At 33.3% G+C, this 23,138-nt stretch overlaps 1 protein-coding gene across 1 annotated transcript in view; it reads left to right on the forward strand.

The window, feature by feature from the left end:
• Positions 1 to 23,138, forward strand: part of LOC145973717 (uncharacterized) — a 59,728-nt gene that overhangs the window by 23,095 nt on the left and 13,495 nt on the right. The window lies entirely within an intron of this gene.

Raw genomic sequence — 23,138 nt, forward strand, 5'->3', positions numbered from 1 at the left:
GTATGTATGTATGTGCATATAGGTGCATGGTCTAGATAGTTGTTAATAATAATTGTGTTACATTATAATATAAAAGTGTATTAATTATTCTTTTTATTATTCAGCTCTTGGAACAAAGGATGTGGCGGGCTGTTTTATCACCGGATGCAGGTGTTCGCCGTGCCAGGCAGTCGCGCCAGGCAGTCGCGCCAGGCCTTATCTTATCGCTGAGTGAGCTCATGTGCAGCTGCACCGGATGAAGCTCGGAGGGTCGCTTATCTTTTGGTGAGTGAATTTATAACGCTTTATAAATCGATTTAATAATTTCGTTCGTTATAATTTATTCATATATTCTTTACTTGTTAATTGTATAGAATATATATATATATATATATACTTATATATATAAATGTAATTGTTAAAAATTTTATCTTCATTATTTTATTAATTAAATATGTATTATACATATTGTTATTTCCCTTTTGAAGGCTTGAAAGTTTGCTAAAAAATGTATTACTGTTGGATCTTGTTAGTTAATGATATGGATTAATTTATTATATAATATATATATATTCTTTTATAATTTATAATTTCGTAATGATTTATTACTCTTGCAATAAGAAGGCGCTCCTTATAACATTCATACATTATATATTCGCGAGTCCCTTTCGCATTAAGACTCGGCACGGACGTCGAAAACATTAGGGGAGATAACAAAGTAATAGGGGAGATAACGCGGTACGCTGGACTTAGCCTTGTGCTCTTATAAGGAGACTTATTATTCGTCTCAATAATAAAATCATGCATAATGAATTTTACAAGACCATACATTCATTATTATTATTAATATGTATATTTATTACCTTGTATTATTATTATTTAAACTTTATATTTCATGTGTGTTATATATGTGTAAATTTTTGTTATAACAAAATTTATTTAGTAGTTATATAGATTTATAATTCTGCACACAGTGAAGAGTTATGAGCTTTATTTTGCATTATTGGTTTTATTAAATCAGAATCTTTATTATTTATAATTATTAATAATTTAAATAATTTAATATATTTGTCTTATATAGTTATTATATTTTTCAGATATTTTGTAAAACGACATTCTATACAGAAGATATTCGATGGTGCATATCATTTATAGCTTGGCTGTATTTTGATCGACAATATAGAACGTTTATTAGACTATTGTCGGAGCGGATCAAAATACTCACATAGGATCATCTGGCCATGACTTATTAACTCTATGCACCTCTAATTGCGGATAAGTTTTGGATATTTTGAAATATTTTAATATTATTTTGAATGCGCTTGACTTGACAACTTTCGGTCATTTATTAAATATATATATATAATGTTGAGCTTTCACATAATGAAAATGGTTTATTATTTGGTTATCATTGCTTACTCATTATATTTTAATTGTATATAAAATTTTGCAATTAATAGTCAAAATGAAAAATATATGTATTATTCGGCAATAATGGGTGGATAAGAAATTAGATTTTATATAATTTATTATTATGTAGTGAAGTTTTATTTGAATAACTATATAGAATATACGTATATGAAAAGAGATTTTTATAATGTATTAATTATTATGTTCTTATGCTTAGAGTTTAAACGTGTTATTATTTGAATTTTTCTTATTTGTCTAGGTTGCATATATAATATATATATATGTTGGAAGGGATATGGACCAATGGATTATTCACGGACAACAGACAGGCTTAAACCATATAAGAATATGCAGCATTGAAAGGATTTTGAGGAATCTGTGCGAATTATTTCGGGAGTTTATTTGGTAAGTTTATTATTTTGATAAGTTAATTAATGAATTAAAGGTTTTATTTAATTATATCATATATTTATAAAATATATATTATATATATATATATATATATATAATATATGTATTCATGTATAATATTATGTACCTTTAGTATTTTAATGCATTATCTTTTAAATTTTTATTAATAACTACATATGTATTTATACTAATAATGAGGGTGACAAGTCTGTCCGAGCTTGTTTCGCGGTTTAATTCTTATTAATTTTTACATATGGTATTACGTATAGCGCTGTCTCTCTCACTCGCGCGAGTCACCCGATAGTGCGGTCTCTCTCACTTTCACGTACTACTACCTATTGAGGTCTCGTGTATAAATTTCGGTAGATGCAGTCGGTTAATTATATATTTGAGGAGGCATATTTGTGGTTTGTTATTGAAATATATTTCTAAGGAATTTTATTAATAAATATATTTTTATTTTTCCGTATAGCGTTTTAGTTAGGTGATGAAAATATTGGGACACCCGGTGGACAACCAAGTGGAGGCTATGTTTATAGGGTGACTTATTATTCTGCATGCAGCAAAGAGTTACGTATAAAATTTTATTCATAATAATTTCTTGACATTTCTTTATTATTTAGTTATTGTTTAGTAATTATTATTTAATTTAATATATTTATTGTTGAAATTTAATATATTAATATTTGATTTATTATACTTCTTTTACTATTTGATTTCTTTTACTCCTATATAATTATATACATTTATAAAATATTAAACCTTTTTAATATAGTAATTTTGATCAATCAAACTTTTATAATGATAATAGATTTTTGTATAGATTGATTATTTAGTACATTTTTGTTAAGTTAATTTTTTCATACGGCCAAATATTATTTGATTATTATTTTCAGTTGCTGGGACTTGGAATTCTTGCTACTTATTTATAACAAGCTGTCTTACGTTATTAGGAAGAGGCTAAATAATATATATATAGGATCATAAAAAGTGTGTAAGTGTATTATATTTTGAATGGTTTATTTAATAATTTCTATAGTAGATTTTCTTATACATTTATTATATTTTTCAGGTATCAAGACTCTGAGGAAAATCACTTCCTGATAGTGAACATATACATATATTTACGGGAACTCAACGAGGACCAAAAACCAAAACAATCTAGGATTTTTAAAGGAAATTCTTGCCTGATTAATCATATTCTATTTATTAATTATATTTTATTCATTAATTATATTTTATATATATACTTTATTAATTATATTTTAAGAAATGTTTAGATCATTAATTTCTGGAAGAAGCTCGTTACTTTATAAAAGATTATTATTTAGTTATTGGCCATTTACATTTTGTAATTAAATAGTCAAGGTTAAATGTTATTCAGTAATAATTAGAATTTTATACAGACATATTTGGCCAATGGTATTAATGTACAGTAAAGATTTATTATAACGTTTAGAAAAATATTTATTCAAGGAAAATTTATTAATTTTGTTTCTCATGAATATAAAAAATATATATATATTGTTAATTATTTTATTACTAATTATTATTACTGATTTTTAGAGCGTATTGTTTTAGTAACAATTATTATTCATGGGCATTAATTTTTTGTTTCACTTGGTACATTTATTTATTGTTTCATATTCTTATATGTACGTAGAATGTTAACTTTATAACTTTCCTTTTGTTATTGATGATTCTTTATAAATTTTCGTATTAATATTTTATGTGGCTCACTTTCGGAGCATTTGTTAGCATTTTGACTGTAGGTTATCTATCCCAAAATATTAATTAATTATATGATTTTCAGGTTCCAAAATTGGTAATCGCTGCATCTCTTTTATGACAACTGACCATACTATTTATCGAAAAGATACGCATGGGCTCACGAAATCATTTATTAATAGAATTTAGGTGCGTATCGTTTGATAAAATATTTTGATTTATGCCTTTTCCTTTGTAGTAAGCGCGTATACATGCATAGGGATATCATTTTTTGGTTATATGTGATAACTGAATAATACGAATATTGAGTGAATATCTATATATATTGGTTACATATAATATAAAGTGGATTTATAGTGATTATATATAATTACAAGTAAAGATTATATAAGATACGAAATTCTTTATACTATTCTTCGAAACAAATTATATTTTATTCGTTAAGAATTATTTAAATCATTTTCCTTTTAAAAGAAGCTTGTTATTTTACAAAGGATTATTATTTAGTCGTTGCTGGTCATCTGTTTTTACATTTTAATTTTATAATTAAATAATCAAAGTAAATATATTTATTATTTGATAATAATTAAACTTATATATATATATATGTGTGTTTTTCATTGTTTATTAATTTATGTCTTTATTTATCTAAATACTAATTAATTATATTATTTTCAGGTTTCGGGATTTATGGCTATGGAAATTTTCCCATGCCAAATTTACCAGAAGAATGTAAAGGAACGCACAAGAGGCTATAAGACCAGTTACCGACGGATTTGTTCGTATACCAATTTATACGAAGTCTTGTTGCAAATGATTTGCTAAGAGTTTTTCTTGATAATAAAATTTCGAATAAATTTCTTTTCTTAGTAAGGTTAGTTATTAAGATTAATATCATTATATACGACCAGTACCAGTACTGCTAATTCATTGTAATATCTTTCTGGCTATATACCACATCAATCAATGTATTGTATTAATATGAGATTATGGCGAATATATATATAAATATATATATATATATATATATAGTATTTTGCTATTGATTTATGAAATTTCATAAGCGATTTTAAGGTGATTGTGTGGGGCTTTTGCAGCTTTATTAAAATTGCATAAATAATAATTATATATATATCGAAATTCTTTTACGATTATTATAAATGACTGTTTCAACGAGCCTATTACTTTTTCTTGATTGATCGATGTGTATAAGTCCAGCTTTCGGTTAGTACTGGTGGTTACTAGTATTTTGACTACATGAGAACTGATTATTATTAAATTGATGTATATATATATATTGATTATATATAATATTATGGCGCAAATATATAGTGATTATATATAGTATCGCGCAAAGATTATATAGGATGTGAGAATAGGTAGGGATTATATTTTTATAAATAAGATTTTAAATTTTTTCGTTGCGGGACGTAACACCGTTTTCGAGCTAACGAAACGACTAAAATTAATTTTTGGACCAAATATATCCGTCGACCAATACCGAGGAGAACTAGCTAACATATACATGAAACAAAATGAAAATATTTTTGATTATATAAGCAGAGTGCAAGAACTACGTACCGCAATAATAGATGGAGAATCTGATTTATCCGGAAACATAGGAGAACGAAGAAAGGACGCCATCGAAGCAACCACTATGAACAGCTTTATCAACGGACTTCCATCTGACCTATTAGTACGCGTAAAACTCGAACATCCGAGGACCTTCGAGGAAAGCATTAGCACAGCCATACAATTATCCAAAACTATTGAAGCTGAAAACATTCGGAAGCGCACTCTCTTCCGCCCAAATTTTCAACCCCGTGCTGACCTCCCCAATAACGTCAGCAATGCAGCTCGCCAAAATCCTATGAGCAACAACACTAACAACCGTTACCATCCCAACAATGGACATACAACCTCGCAACCACCTTTCCCCGCATCACCAGTTAAATTAATTGCTGGACAGCCTCAACAAAGTTATCAGACCAAAATCTGTCGCTATTGTAAAACTCCTGGACATCTTATAGAAGAATGTCGGAAGTTAGCATACAGAAGAGCTCAAGAAGGGAACCAACAACCCGGTACTTCGGGAAACGCGCAAGGCGTTCCGATGAGAACCGACGTCCGCCGGAACGACCCGCAACCAGGACGTCCGACTTACCACATTCAAAAGAAAGTCAACATAATAACACCACAGGAAACTCCCGCACAAATTTCCGAATCTGCCAAATAAACGACAGACAACAATCTACAGAATTGCCCACAGTAACGTTATCCTCTCCAGATCTAATAGCAGATTGCAAATTTATGATTGATTCTGGATCTGGACTAAACCTTATTAAACAAAAATGTTTAAATCCAAACGTTACTCTCGACAAAACTAATCCTTTATGTCTGCAAGGAATAGCTTCTGAAACTATCGTTACACTAGGAGCCGTTTCCCTATCTGTACTTGGAAAACTATCTGAATTTTATGTCATATCCGATTCGATAGGATTCTTACAAGATGGAATATTAGGCAACAAGTTCCTGAAAGAACGAGCTGTTATAGTCAACTATAGAGACAACTTTATACAGTATGAAGATATGAGAATTCCATTCTCAAACTCAAGTACAATATGTCTTAAGGAAAGAACTGTCACTCCCTGTTCTTTTCATATCACCAATCCAGAAAAACAAATCGGATATGTACCTCGTCATACCCTTGCCGAGGGCATATATTTCGGGGAAGCTATCGTCACCAATAATAATGGAAAAGTCCATATGCCTATATTCAATACTTCCGAGGAAGAATGGACACTTAATATTCCATTCATAGAATTGCAAGACTATGATACTCATGAAATAACAGAGAATTCCACTGGAACCCAAGGGCTTCCCAGAGGATTAATCAGAACTTTTAACTCCAACAATCTCGCTGGACTAGACGAACCCCGAGTGGAATTCGTCAAAGCCATAGATAATCCCATTTACTTTAACCAGGCATTATCAACACCAACAGATAGAACTGTTGATGTCATAAACCTTCTACGCCTCGAACATCTGAATTCCGAGGAATCAGAAAATGTTCGACTACTAGTTTTCAAACACTCCGACAGATTTCACCTTCCCGGTGAACATCTCCAAGCGACAAACGCCGCTCAGCATTCTATTCCTACTATTAATGAAATGCCTGTCCACACGAAACAATATAGATTTCCTCCTGTACATAAGGAAGAAATTAATAAACAAGTAAATGAATTATTATCTTCTGATTTAATAAGACCTTCTACTTCCCCTTACAACTCTCCTTTATGGATAGTTCCGAAAAAGCCAGATTCCCTAGGGAATAAAAAGTGGCGAATGGTTATCGATTATCGAAACCTCAATGAAAAAACAATAGGCGATGCCTATCCTCTTCCAAATATAACGGATATATTAGATCAACTTGGATCTGCAAAATATTTTTCAGTACTGGACTTAGCCTCCGGTTTCCACCAAATACCCATGGCATCAAAAGATGCCCATAAAACTGCTTTCTCTACACCTTACGGACATTACCAATTCAAACGAATGCCATTTGGATTAAAAAATGCTCCTGCAACATTTCAAAGATTGATGGATAACGTTCTATCCGGACTTCAGGGAAATGAATTATTCGTCTACATGGATGATATTGTCGTATATGCACGATCATTGCAAGAACACGAAAGCAAGTTCGAAAAATTAATGCAGAGATTGAGAACTGCAAATTTAAAATTACAACCAGATAAATACGAATTCTTACGACGTGAAGTTATGTATCTAGGACATATAATTGGATCTGACGGAGTCAAGCCTGACCCCGCTATGATAAAGGCAATAATGAATTTTCCTACTCCGAAGAATCCGAAAAACATCAAACAATTCCTAGGACTAGCCGGATATTATTGAAGATTTATTCCAAATTTTTCCAAAGTCGCAAAACCATTAACTGATCTCTTAAAAAAGGATAAGAAGTTTGATTGGCAGGACAAACAAGCAGAAGCATTCGATATTCTAAGGAATTCACTATGCTCTGAGCCTATTTTACAATATCCCGACTTTACTAATCCATTCATTCTAACCACTGATGCATCTGGATATGCGGTCGGAGGAGTGCTCAGTCAAGGAATAATAGGGAAAGATCTACCCGTTGCCTACACATCTCGAATTCTAAATTCCGCTGAACAAAATTATTCTACAATAGAGAAAGAATGTTTAGCTATCATTTATTGCGTAAATCATTTTAGACCCTATTTATACGGAAGAATATTCACGATAGTAACTGACCATAAACCATTAGTGTGGCTACACTCCATCAAGGACCCTTCCTCAAGATTATGGAAGTGGAGAATGAAACTCTCTGAATATCAGTATGAAATACAATATAAAAGAGGAACTCTAAATTATAACGCTGATGCCTTATCCAGAAATCCACCCGTCGACGTGGCTATTCCGTTATTCCTCATTGATGAAGGAGAATATTCATCCGACGAATCCATATTTTCGTATAGACCTCAAAGGCCAAAGGGAAAATCTAGTACACCTGAAGGTCAGAATGCAGGACCTAATCAGGAAGACATGGGAAACTATCAAAAAACCGCCGAGACTTCGGCCCCCGTAGAGCGTCAACCAGCAGAAGATTATCAAAATTATTCTGTCGAACAAGAAAATAACAATTATGGAGTCACAATCGAAGAAGTTACTGACTCTGAAGACAGCGATGATACGGATTATACTGAAATAATAGAATCCGACATTGTACCGTATCAGTCAAACCCACAACAACTGAATCCACCAGCTCTTCCACCATGGAGTCGAGCCTTAGTGCGAGAAGTTAGAGAGGATTTACTCCAACAGAAAGATAATCACACAATATTTATTTACCAGAACGGGACAGCTTATGACAATGGCGCAAAATCATATCAAGAAGCCAATTTACTCCCCAAATATGAAGGATTGGCATTCGAAAGGGCCAGGGTATGTACTGTAAAAGGAAACACGTTAATTGCCCTCCCCATCAAATACGACTATCATACCCTTATAGAAGCCCAGAATCTTAAAAACTGTCTACACTCTTTAGTGGATGTCATTACTGAACTTGGACTCTCTTCCATAAGTCTTAGTAAGACCGAACGCTTCGACGACCTTCCATGGTCATACATCCTTAACCAACTCAAAAGATATCTACAGGAATTACCCATTAATATAACGATATGCTTAAATTTAATTCAAACGCCTGAAATCGAAAAACGTCAATCTCTAATTTTGGAAAATCATGCCTCAGCTCATGGAGGACATAAAGGTGTAACGAAGACCTATAACCGCCTTAGATCTCGTTACTGCTGGAAAACAATGAAAAAGGATATTCAGGAATTCATTAGAACCTGTCGGGAGTGTCAATTAAAGAAACTAACTAGAGTAAAAACCAAGCAACCCATGGTTATAACGGATACGCCCGGCGCTGCTTTCGATAAAGTATCCCTGGATATTATGGGACCTCTTCCCCTAACAGTGAGTAACAATCAGTACATACTGACCATGCAGGATTTACTAACAAAATATTCTACCGCCGTGCCATTAAAGGAGGCCACATCGTTAACAATCGCAGACGCCTTCACTAAAGAATTTATCTGTATATACGGTACCCCTCGCGCAATATTAACCGATCAAGGGACAAATTTTTTATCCGTCTTAATGCGACAGTTAACAAGGAAATTTCGCATTCAACATTTTAGGACCACTGCCTATCATCCACAGTCTAATGGATCGCTTGAACGATCACATCATGTCCTAACAGAATATCTAAAAACTCAGGTTGATAAGGAGACAAATTGGGATGAATACATTAAACTTGCGATGTTCTCGTACAACACCAGTGTACATGAAGGCACGAGATACTCACCCTATGAGCTAGTATTTGGCCGAATAGCACGACTACCTTCTGCACACCCCATCATCGAAGAAAATATCGAACCCACATACCGTGACTATATTGTTAATCTCTTTAACAAGATAAACGATTTACAAACGCAAGCTAAGCAAAACCTCACACCAGCTAAAGAACGGAGTAAGCGATACTATGATCGCAATTTGAATTTACAACAATTTGAGAAAGGCAACCATGTCTTTTTATTAAAAGAGCCACGAAAAGGAAAACTTGCTGACCAGTATACCGGTCCTCACGAAATAATCGAACTTTTACCCCCAAGTAATGTTAAAATTAGAACAGGAAACCAAACCCGAATAGTACACACCAACAAGATCAAACTAGCACATCCCCAGCCGGGATGAGGTAATAATCAGAGTCCTTTGTTACAGATGCTTTGGCACAGAAGGCCCACACAGCCGAGATTGGACGCAACCATTTCAAATCGAATAGAGGAATCCTTCTTCTTCGGCCATTGTGTCCATATAACAGGAGCTCTTTGTCTCTTAGACGAAACGAACTTGTGTAAGGAGTGTTACGATAGACTCCGTACCAATATTATTAAGCAACAATACCGGCCCTTGCGGAGACACTTCTTTGTGAATAGTCACATCGTGCGTAATGACCACTGTTCAGCTTGTGGCACAACGGTCATCGAGACCAATTCTCTTGACAAGTGCATCTCCTGTACACTAACAGCGCACGAATTCTTAGAACTTCTACACAACACCTCAACTTCTATCAATAGTTATAGTTACCCCTTAGTCTTAAACGTATACGACAGGACTCCTACGTTATAAGGGGATGCCATTTACCGGCACAGCCTGCTGTGTAGAATTCAGAGGATATCGGTATGATCCCTTGAACGTCTATATATGTGAACTTTGCTATCACTACGTGTTGTCTATTAGAGTACGATTGCCTCTAATATCTCTACACTTTCTCTCTCCGGGACCACGCCATATCGATCCTCATTGTGCACATTGCTTCCGAACACTTGTCACACAAAGACCTTTAGATCAGTGTCTCATCTGCACTCGAGGTATTGTTGAACTTATGTCCATATCCTATTTGCTTACACTGAACAATGCTTCATAATGTCCCAGCTTTCTCTTAATGCTGTATGCATCAAACTGCATGGTTATCTCAATCTAAATAATCACAACCATTATTGCTGTGCATGTTATTGTATGCTACATACTCCCTGTAACCAAAGGTTTTTCTTTCCAATAGACTCCCATATTATTTCTATCGCTCCACACCCTTATAGAACGATCTGTTCGTACTGTCAACGACCCATCACCATAATACGACCCCTACACACCTGCTCCACCTGTACTAGGAATATCGCTCAAATATTCCGAGAGACTCACCCAACCTTTCTCTCAATAAATGAAGAGAATCCCCCAACCTCCCAACCTTGAAGAATTGAAGAGTTAATATGCTATCGGATACATCTTCCGACACCCTGAACTGTACTGTGCACGAAGAATTCGATGGATATTACTCTCTGGAAAATGGCCTTTATTATTGCTCTATATGTAAAATACATGCGGATCATGAATTAGTCCACATAAATTATCACAGCATATCAGAAAATTTTCCTCATATTAGTCCTTCTAAATGCTGTCTATGCAATCGTAAAGTGTCTCTCATAACTCCCATAATTGATTGCAGGCCGTGCTTCCTAAATTATCTGGAAGAAGATGTTACGTCCCGCAACGAAAAAATTTAAAATCTTATTTATAAAAATATAATCCCTACCTATTCTCTCATCCTATATAATCTTTGCGCGATACTATATATCACTATATATTTGCGCCATAATATTATATATAATCAATATATATATATACATCAATTTAATAATAATCAGTTCTCATGTAGTCAAAATACTAGTAACCACCAGTACTAACCGAAAGCTGGACTTATACACATCGATCAATCAAGAAAAAGTAATAGGCTCTTTGAAACAGTCATTTATAATAATCGTAAAAGAATTTCGATATATATATAATTATTATTTATGCAATTTTAATAAAGCTGCAAAAGCCCTACACAATCACCTTAAAATCGCTTATGAAATTTCATAAATCAATAGCAAAATACTATATATATATATATATATATATATTTATATATATATTCGCCATAATCTCATATTAATACAATACATTGATTAATGTGGTATATAGCCAGAAAGATATTACAATGAATTAGCAGTACTGGTACTGGTCGTATATAATGATATTAATCTTAATAACTAACCTTACTAAGAAAAGAAATTTATTCGAAATTTTATTATCAAGAAAAACTCTTAGCAAATCATTTGCAACAAGACTTCGTATAAATTGGTATACGAACAAATCCGTCGGTAACTGGTCTTATAGCCTCTTGTGCGTTCCTTTACATTCTTCTGGTAAAATTGGCATGGGAAAATTTCTATAGCCATAAATCCCGAAACCTGAAAATAATATAATTAATTAGTATTTAGACAAATAAAGACATAAATCAATAAACAATGAAAAACACATATATATATATATAAAAGTTTAATTATTATCAAATAATAAATATATTTACTTTGATTATTTAATTATAAAATTAAAATGTAAAAACAGATGACCAGTAATGACTAAATAATAATCCTTTGTAAAATAACAAGCTTCTTTTAAAAAGAAAATGATTTAAATAATTCTTAACGAATAAAATATAATTTGTTTCGAAGAATAGTATAAAGAATTTCGTATCTTATATAATCTTTACTTGTAATTATATATAATCACTATAAATCCACTTTATACTATATGTAACCAATATATATAGATATTCACTCAATATTCATATTATTCAGTTATCACATATAACCAAAAAAGGATATCCCTATGCGTGTATACGCGCTTATTACAAAAGAAAAGGCATAAATCAAAATATTTTATCAAACGATACTCACCTAAATTCTATTAATAAATGATTTTGAGCCCATGCGTATAATAAATAGTATGTTCAGTTGTCATAAAAGAGATGCAGCGATTATAAATTTTGAAACCTGAAAATCATATAATTAATTAATATTTTGGGATAAATAACCTACAGTAAAAATGCTAACAAATGCTCCGAAAGTGAGCCACATAAAATATTAATACGAAAATTTATAAAGAATCATCAATAACAAAAGGAAAGTTATAAAGTTAACATTCTACGTACATATAAGAATATGAAACAATAAATAAATGTACCAAGTGAAACAAAAAATTAATGCCCATGAATAATAATTGTTACTAAAACAATACGCTCTAAAAATCAGTAATAATAATTAGTAATAAAATAATTAACAATATATATATATTTTTTATATTCATGAGAAACAAAATTAATAAATTTTCCTTGAATAAATATTTTTCTAAATGTTATAATAAATCTTTACTGTACATTAATACCATTGGCCAAATATGTCTGTATAAAATTCTAATTATTACTGAATAACATTTAACTTTGACTATTTAATTACAAAATGTAAATGGCCAATAACTAAATAATAATCTTTTATAAAGTAACGAGCTTCTTTTAGAAATTAATGATCTAAACATTTCTTAATAAAATATAATTAATAAAATATATATATAAAATATAATTAATGAATAAAATATAATTAATCAAGCAAGAATTTCCTTTAAAAATCCTAGATTATTTTAATTTTCGGTCCTCGTTGAGTTCCCGTAAATATATATATATGTTCACTATCAGGAACTAATTTTCCTCAGAGTCTTGATACCTGAAAAATATAATAAATGTATAAGAAAATCTACTATAGAAATTATTAAATAAACCATTCAAAATATAATACATACTTACACACTTTTTATGATCCTATATATATATAATATTTATCCTCTTCCTAATAATGTAAGACAACTTCTTATAAATAAGTAGCAAGAATTCCAAGTCCCAGCAACTGAAAATAATAATCAAATAATATTTGGCCGTATGAAAAATTAACTTAACAAAAATATACTAAAAAATCAATCTATACAAAAATCTATAAAAATTTTGATTGATCAAAATTACTATATTAAAAAGGTTTAATATTTTATAAATGTATATAATTATATAGGAGTAAAAGAAATCAAATAGTAAAAGAAGTATAATAAATCAAATATTAATATATTAAATTTCAACAATAAATATATTAAATTAAATAATAACTACTAAACAATAACTAAATAATAAAGAAATGTCAAGAAATTATTATGAATAAAATTTTATACGTAATTCTTTGCTGCATGCAGAATAATAAGTCACCCTATAAACATAGCCTCCACTTGGTTGTCCACCGGGTGTCCCAATATTTTCATCACCTAACGAAAACGCTATACGGAAAAATAAAAATATATTTATTAATAAAATTCCTTAGAAATATATTTCAATAACAAATCACAAATATGCCTCCTCAAATATATAATCAACAGACTACATCTATCGAAATTTATACACGAGACCTCAATAGGTAGTAGTACGTGAAAGTGAGAGAGACCGCACTATCGGGTGACTCGCGCGAGTGAGAGAGACAGCGCTATACGTAATACCATATGTAAAAATTAATAAGAATTAAACCGCGAAACAAGCTTGGACAGACTTGTCACCCTCATTATTAGTATAAATACATATATAGTTATTAATAAAAATTTAAAAGATAATGCATTAAAATACTAAAGGTACATAATATTATACATGAATACATATATTATATATATATATATATATATATAATATATATTTTATAAATATATGATATAATTAAATAAAACCTTTAATTCATTAATTAACTTATCAAAATAATAAACTTACCAAATAAACTTCCGAAATAATTCGCACAGATTCCTCAAAATCCTTTCAATGCTGCATATTCTTATATGGTTTAAGCCTGTCTGTTGTCCGTGAATAATCCATTGGTCCATAACCCTTCCAACATATATATATATTATATATGCAACCTAGACAAATAAGAAAAATTCAAATAATAACACGTTTAAACTCTAAGCATAAGAACATAATAATTAATACATTATAAAAATCTCTTTTCATATACGTATATTCTATATAGTTATTCAAATAAAACTTCACTACATAATAATAAATTATATAAAATCTAATTTCTTATCCACCCATTATTGCCAAATAATACATATATTTTTCATTTTGATTATTTAATTGCAAAATTTTATATACAATTAAAATATAATAAGTAAGCAATGATAACCAAATAATAAACCATTTTCATTATGTGAAAGCTCAACATTATTTAATATAAATATATTTAATAAATGACCGAAAGTTATCAAGTCAAGCACATTCAAACTAATATTAAAATATTTCAAAATATCCAAAACTTATCCGCAATTAGAGGTGCATAGAGTTAATAAGTCATGGCCAGATGATCATATGTGAGTATTTTAATCCGCTCCGACAATAGTCTAATAAACGTTCTATATTGTCGATTAAAATACAGCCAAGCTATAAATGATATGCACCCTCGAATATCTTCTGTATAGAATGTCGCTTTACAAAATATCTGAAAAATATAATAACTATATAAGACAAATATATTAAATTATTTAAATTATTAATAACTATAAATAATAAAGATTCTGATTTAATAAAACCAATAATGCAAAATAAAGCTCATAACTCTTCACTATGTGCAGAATTATAAATCTATATAACTACTAAATAAATTTTGTTATAACAAAAATTTACACATATATAACACACATGAAATATAAAGTTTAAATAATAATAATACAAGGTAATAAATATACATATTAATAATAATAATGAATGTATGGTCTTATAAAATTCATTATGCATAATTTTATTATTGAAACGAATAATAAGTCTCCTTATAAGAGCACAAGGCTAAGTCCAGCGTACCGCGTTATCTCCCCTATTACTTTGTTATCTCCCCTAATGTTTTCGACGTCCGTGCCGAGTCTTAATGCGAAAGGGACTCGCGAATATATAATGTATGAATATTATAAGGAGCGCTTTCTTATTGCAAGAGTAATAAGTTATTACGAAATTATAAATTATAAAAGAATATATATATATATTATATGTTAAATTAATCCATATCATTAACTAACAAAGATCCAACAGTAATGCAATTTTTTAGCAAACTTTCAAGCCTTCAAAAGAGAAATAACAATATGTATAATACATATTTAATTAATAAAATAATGAAGATAAAATTTTTAACAATTACATTTATTAACTTTTACAAACAATATATATAAGTATATATATATATATTCTATACAATTAACAAGTAAGGAATATATGAATAAATTATAACGAATGAAATTATTAAATCGATTTATAAAGCGTTATAAATTCACTCACCAATAAAGCGTTATAAATTCACTCACCAAAAGATAAGCGACCCTCCGAGCTTCATCCGGTGCAGCTGCACATGAGCTCACTCAGCGATAAGATAAGGCTTGGCGCGACTGCCTGGCGCGACTGCCTGGCACGGCGAACACCTGCATCCGGTGATAAAAAAGCTCGCCACATCCTTTGTTCCAAGAGCTGAATAATAAAAAGAATAATTAATACACTTTTATATTATAATGTAACACAATTATTATTAACAACTATCTAGACCATGCACCCATATGCACATACATATATACATATATCGTATAATTATTATGTAGCAAATTGTAATTATAATGGTTTATAACACCAGAATTTGTTTATAACATTGTTAACTAAAACTATATAATTAATATAAAGAAAGTTAAAAATCAATTCTAAACGGAACATGATAGAACGATCATTCACACTTCTATTGAAAGAGGTTGAGATTCTATATTAAAAAATATATGCATGCAAATTATTAAAATTCTGGTGACTAAAAACCTATTGTAAAAGCCTTACCTTTGTAAAATGAATTAACGAGCTCGATGCATGGACAATACTGACAGCTCCGTCGTCCCCACTATCCCCACGCAAGAGCGCGGCCACCACGTCATAGCGCGCTCGAAGAAGAAGGACAGCTATAGCGGCAAGCGGCGGTCGAGCCGCCTACGCCCGGGAGCGCCGCATTCTCCTACCACTGCGGATAGCCGGCACGGAGTAGGGACCAGAGGGTACCTCAGGGAGCGCAGCTCAGTCTTCCGCGCATTTGACCAGGAGCTCTCGAGAAGAAACCAACTAAAGCGATCACGAGCGTATTATAGAACATTTTCGAGTCGAAAAAGAACTTAGTCGCAGGATATTTTTCCGGACTAAGAACTTAGTCTAGAGAGCAGTCGAATATTATAGTATACTTTAAGAAAATAAAGTGTCTTTGAACCATCACTTGGGTCTTCTGCCAATCATTTGTCACCGGTTCCTCCGACTCTCCTACAGGGACATCGCCGAGGCAGACCGTCCTCCACGGAGATTCATCGCATATCCTGACAGCAGTACTTTTGGGTAAGTACTCGTTTTAATTATTCAATAATTTCCTTTTCATCTCTCGTGATCTGCAACCATCAACCGAATATTATTATTATTATTGCATGACAATTTGAAGAATTTTATTACACATAATAGTCAACAACTTATCTTCATACATTTCCAACGTCTCGTCCTCCTGATAACACGAGTACGTTGATCGCCTTTGAACGTTAAACGCTCAGTCTGTCTTTGGTTTTATCCACAAGAGTGAATCGTCGCCTTCGACTTGTCAATCGATGTGCATTGGGTAGTCTACTCTACCCCTCTGCCGTTTCCGCGAAGAATTTTCTCCAGGGAAATTTCTTTACGGACTCTGTGCCGCTGTGACGTGACGTCTTGCACATCGAAACTCGTCGTAGAGCATGGGACGCGCTCTTTAAGGACCGACTGACACATAGTATGATAACTCTGGTTTAGTATAATATATTAGAGGAATTATTTTATATTAATAAAACTAAACCAGCAGGCACGGTATCCATCTTATATTCAAATATCCCTGCACACCCTCCTTTACCACGTCACTGCAATGAGAAGTAACTAATTAATAATTTTCTCTTATAATAAATGAGGAGTCGCGCTTTCAGAATCTGTCCTGTCTCTTTCTCTAAACCGGTTACGAAACTTTAGATTTACGCGGTACATTCTTTTTTTGACAGGTGACCCCTCAAAATTTCCATCGTAAGTATTAGATGCCGCGAAATAATTTCAAATTATCCTTTCGATAAAACAAATTTTAAAACTTAAATTATTTCAATAATAGATGGTAAACGCATTACGCATCGATCCAGTTCTCCGTCGCGAGATCCCCTTCCATCGGGCGGGTATAAGGCGTCGCGAGTATTTCCGACAGCGTCTGTTGAGAGACCGACGTACTGTTCCTTACTATTTATACATAGACCGAGATGAAATTCCGAGCGAGATAATTCGGGCAGTCAATGATCGTGAAAACACCCCACACGACCTTTCATTTGCCCCTTTGCCCTCCGAACTAAACCCCGAGAACAGCAGACAACCCCAAGCGATACCGGCTGGAGAAGAACCGGAAGAAGAACAGGAATCATCAGATAGTTGCTCTGTCAGCTCAACAGCTTCCACGTGTTACGTCCCGCAACAAAATTTTTATTTTTATTTAAACACGCAAAAATTGCCTCTATAATATTTAAACTGTAATTCCACCGACGAACATATAAATCTTAATCCCACCGAGTAACATATTATTGTTAATATAAATTAATATTGTTAATTAAAATTCCATCACGCCATCTATTATCACCGATATTTCTTATTATAAAATCTCACCGCGCAATGTAATATCACCAATACTTATAGTATATCAATATCATTCCGCCGCGCGATATAATATTGTCAATATCTCCGAAAATAATCTTTCTTTGTTAAGAAGCTAGCTATACATAACATAACCTCACTTAGGAATGATAGAAATAATTTTAAGTATTTGCCCACATATAGTATCATCCGCATAAAAATTACCTACTTTACCGACAATAGGCAAAATCACCCACACAAAAGTTACCGACAGTCGATAAAATAAATTCCTACTTTACCGACAGAGTAAAAGTTACCGACAGAAAAGTTACCGACGGAAGGTAAAATAAATTCCTACTTTACCGACAGAGTAAAAGTTACCGACAGAAAAATTACCGGCGGTCGATAAGGAAGTTTTCTACCTTACCGACAGAGCAAAAGTTACCGACAGAAAAATTACCGACGGTCGATAAGGAAGTTTTCTACCTTACCAACCGAGCAAAAGTTACCGACAGAAAAATTACCGACCCATGATAACGCAGTTACCGACGTTACCGACTGAGGATAAAGTCATTTCCTACCTTACCGACAGTGAATACTGTCCGTACCCACATTACCGACAGAGGGCAGCGCCATCTCTGGTGTAGCGATGATACTAACTTTACCGACATATAAGAGAATACCTCCTTTATTAATATGTAATCCTGATACACAAGAAATTTTACAAATCAAAAACCAAAAGACTTTATATACATATATATATATTTTTGAACACGTCTCGGCACCGACTACACGTATATCTAATTATTTCGGGGCCTAAATTATATCAAAAATCATTGATTCCAGATTAACTCGAAAAATACTATAAATAAAAATCTTATGACAATTTTCCCTTAAGGAGCATAAAAAGTCAGACCGACACATGTATACATAATTATGAAAACTCCAATACTACTAATTTTATAAACGAAGTTTTAAAATATAATTTTCCGTATGCGATATTATGAGTCATCATCACATTCCAAACTAAGACTATGGAATATTCCGCTCGAATACTATTGCACAACATTACGCAACATGATGAAATAATTAACTTATTGTTAAGTAACAAAAGAATTTATTATTATTAAGCGTATGCAATAACTTCCATTTATATATTAATCCACAAAAAATCCGTTCAAGAGAACATTGCGCAACATAACAAAATAATTAACTTATTGTTAAACATTAATATTAAGTACATGCAATAATTTTTATTCAAGAACCTAATAGATATAAATATTAAAAATAAAAGCAAAGAATAAAAATTGTTGCACCATTTACTGAAATAATTTATAGTCTTTATATACTTATATCCCACCGCATAATCATAAATACTTATATGTTAAAATAATTGTAATTATAATAATTATGATGTCAGAATTTATTAACAATATTTAAAGGCATTTTCCATAATAATACATAGAGACAAAAATGAACTTTCGAACGGAGCATGCTAGAAACTCCGTTGACATTTCTACAGCTAGAGCTTAAAAAACTACATTAGAAAATATATGCATGTAAACTGCAAAGAAATTCTGATGGTCTAATAATTATTATAAAACTTATGTGTCAAAATACAATGCAACCAGTATAGCCGATTCTATACTGACCGCTCCGTCACCCCCACTTCAATTCTGAAGAGTCCCACCATCTACAAATTAGACTACGCCCACACTACGCCCAATTCCTGCGGCAACGCCCAGCAGCGCGCGCATCTTCCCCACGCTCGTGCCAGCGGCGCGCGCAACCAGCCCGGAGAAGGGAACCAATGAGCGACCGCACCGCCCACGCCGAGGCGCGCGCATCTTCCGAGGCGCGCGCATCCGTCACGTCAGCGGGAGCCAATCCCAAATCATTGCGCAACAATCACGTCAGAGAAAACCAATCACCCGTTGACAACGCGGCACATCCCTCGAGGCGGACGCATCTTTCGAGGCGCGCGCAGCCAGAAGCAGAGGAGGGAACCAATCACTGCTCGACTCCCTCCACGGAGAAGCGCATCTCCTACTATTGGGACCGTGTGCAAAACTGGGACTGACGACTATATAAACCCGTGCAGAGCGGTCCTCCTCGCATTTGGCCCAACGATATTTACAGTGATAACTTGGCATTTGGCCCAACGATCTTCGACATTCAACTACCTCCGGCATTTGGCCCAACGATACTTACAGTGTTAACTTGGCACTTTGCCCAACGATCTTCACAGTTAATACTTATATCTCCGAGATTTTGTACGTGTATTCAGTTAATAAATTCAGTGACTATTGAACATTGAGTTTCTTAATCGAACTCCTGGACTGCAACCTCCATCCCGAACGGTCACTGAGGTAGACGGTATCCAGCGGAAGGAAGCAGCATCCACTCATCAGCCTAGTGAAGGGAAGCAGCCTTCACACACTAGGACATTTCCGACACTGGTAAATATCCGGCCACTTGTCATTAATCTAACCTTTAATTTCTACTAACAACTAAATTCAGTGAAACAGTGCGCGACAATTCGGGAACCTTACCTTTGATTACCCGTATCCCTTAATCCAATTATTCAACTTAGTAAATATCATTTCCAATTGGAAAATTTATCTGGGACTTATCTCTTTGATAAGACGACGCGATAGACAGTGAGCGAGTGCGAAACTGCAGCGGCAGGTCGAACCCAAGTCTGGCTCGGTGGAAAAATAATTATCTTGAGGAATTTATTCCCATGATAGAGGTTGTTTCTCAACCTAGAGCTGGTGAGGCAATAGAAAAAATAAGCGGCCTCCTGTCAATCGACGTTTGAGTAGGCGAAAATACAGTTTTCGATTAATAGGCAATTATCTTGAGGGATTTATCCCAATGATAGAAGTTGACCTTTTGATCTTGGATTGAATTTAGCCTTAACTTCAAAATACGAGATACATCCCAGGATTTAGAGACAATACACTGGCTTAGTTTATAACAATTTGAATTATTATCACTACTTGCAATTATAACCTAACCTTACGAGGTTAATACTAAGCCAGCCGTATGATAGGTGGATACCTTGTCAGCGTATCCAAACTCCTGATTTTTCCTCGAATCCCCTTTCGATTTTCAGAGGATCAAAATAAAATAAGAATTTATTTGAAACCAAGATAACACACTAACATTTCAAACAAATAAATTCTCGATAATCCTAATTTACCATCAGTTGGTAATTTTTCCAATAGTCATCAATCAAAACTAACCATCGGTCGATAACTTACCATCGGTCGATAACTTACCATCGGTCGGTAAAACAGAAAGTGACGTTATCCATCGGTCGGTAAAACAGAAATCTAACTTACCATCGGTCGGTAAAACAGAAACCTAACTTACCATCGGTCGGTAAAACAGAAATCTACATTACCGACGGTCGGTAATTTTCGGGAGTCAACGTTACCAACAATAAAATTTTTTATACTAATCTTTCTATTTCTGCCGGTCTATACTTCTATCAACTTTGGGGACATCTATCTGACTATACTCGGGATAACAATTATAAATTGAACGTTCATATGGAATTCCTTTTTTTCTTTTTTTTTATTAACAGGTATCGGGTATTCTTAAATTTAACTTTACGCAAAAGTAAGTGACTTCAAAATCACCAAAGTCTTAAATACTAAATAGACAGGTTTATAATTGGTTAATTAAACGACAGATGGTCCGAGTGAGACAAGGTAACTTCAATACCCGTCGAAATATTCTACGCCGTGTGAGACGAAATAGGCAAACGCGACGTACCTTCTTCCCTATCATCACTCTTGAGAATGAAATCATTGCACCAGTTCCCGAGATCATCGACTTAGAACCTCAGTCACCTATCCCCATAATCACTATTGAGGAAGAAATCCACGAAATTATCCCAGTCCCACATAATCAATATTCTCCCTCCAATCTAGTAGAAAGAATTACCGAAGATAGAAGCAACTGTTCAACCATCTCGCTAAACTTCGACCAGGCATCCATCCCCGGACCTTCAGTGGATTGGAGTCAGAGTCCAGAGACTGCTTCCATCTCGGGGACATTCCAACATCTTGACACCGTACCCCTATACAACTACTATCCCGAGGAAAACGGCCTATATAGTCCTCCTAGCTATTCCCCCGTGGCATATGAAGACCCAGACCCCTTTGAGCCCTTAGAGATTTCCCTAGCTTCCCCAGAAAGACCCATCTCAACCATAAACATCGAATACTCTCACTTTCTACCAGAATTGTACGGATACCCGAGGGAGGAATAAAAGGATATTCAAATTTGTAAAATAAAAATATATATATATATACTTTGAACAAAACAAAATAAACTTATAAAATTTAGTATGAATGTTTATTCACTCTCCACCTAGAATCCTCTCTAAGCACAATAGACCTTCAATCTCTCGGCGTCCCAGGGTATAGCCGGCCTAGCAGGTTGCCCTAAAACAAATTGAGAGATTAATTGCGTCCAACTGGGAAAGTAAGACTTCCAGACCAGTCCTGAGGAACTGGGGACGTAACACACGATTGTCCTCGACCCGGATGACCTTACTGCTGGAATACCACGGGGATTACTCCGAGCTTGGGAGGCCAACGCCGAAATAAGACGGGACAGGCAGGTCCAAACGTCTCCCCGTCGCCCCGATAGCCCGGCCTCATTTTCAGATTATTCAACCCCAGATTATTCCCCGGTTAGACCCGGAGAATTCGGGTTTGACCCCGTGGATATCTCCCCAGCAGAAGAAGGCTTGGTGGACCAAGCGGTTAATCATTTTCTGGATTATCTGAACAGCGAAGAATTCTTAGATACTGTCGATGACATATATCATACATAATTTGATTTCGCTAAAATTACCTTACAAACTAATGTAGAAGAACGAGGAAGGATAAAATAA

The sequence above is a fragment of the Camponotus vicinus genome, unplaced genomic scaffold, assembly GCF_025532165.1.
Source record: "Camponotus vicinus isolate PSW18456_S1 unplaced genomic scaffold, iyCamVici1.0 SCAF_6, whole genome shotgun sequence".
Taxonomy (NCBI): Eukaryota; Metazoa; Arthropoda; class Insecta; order Hymenoptera; family Formicidae; genus Camponotus; species Camponotus vicinus.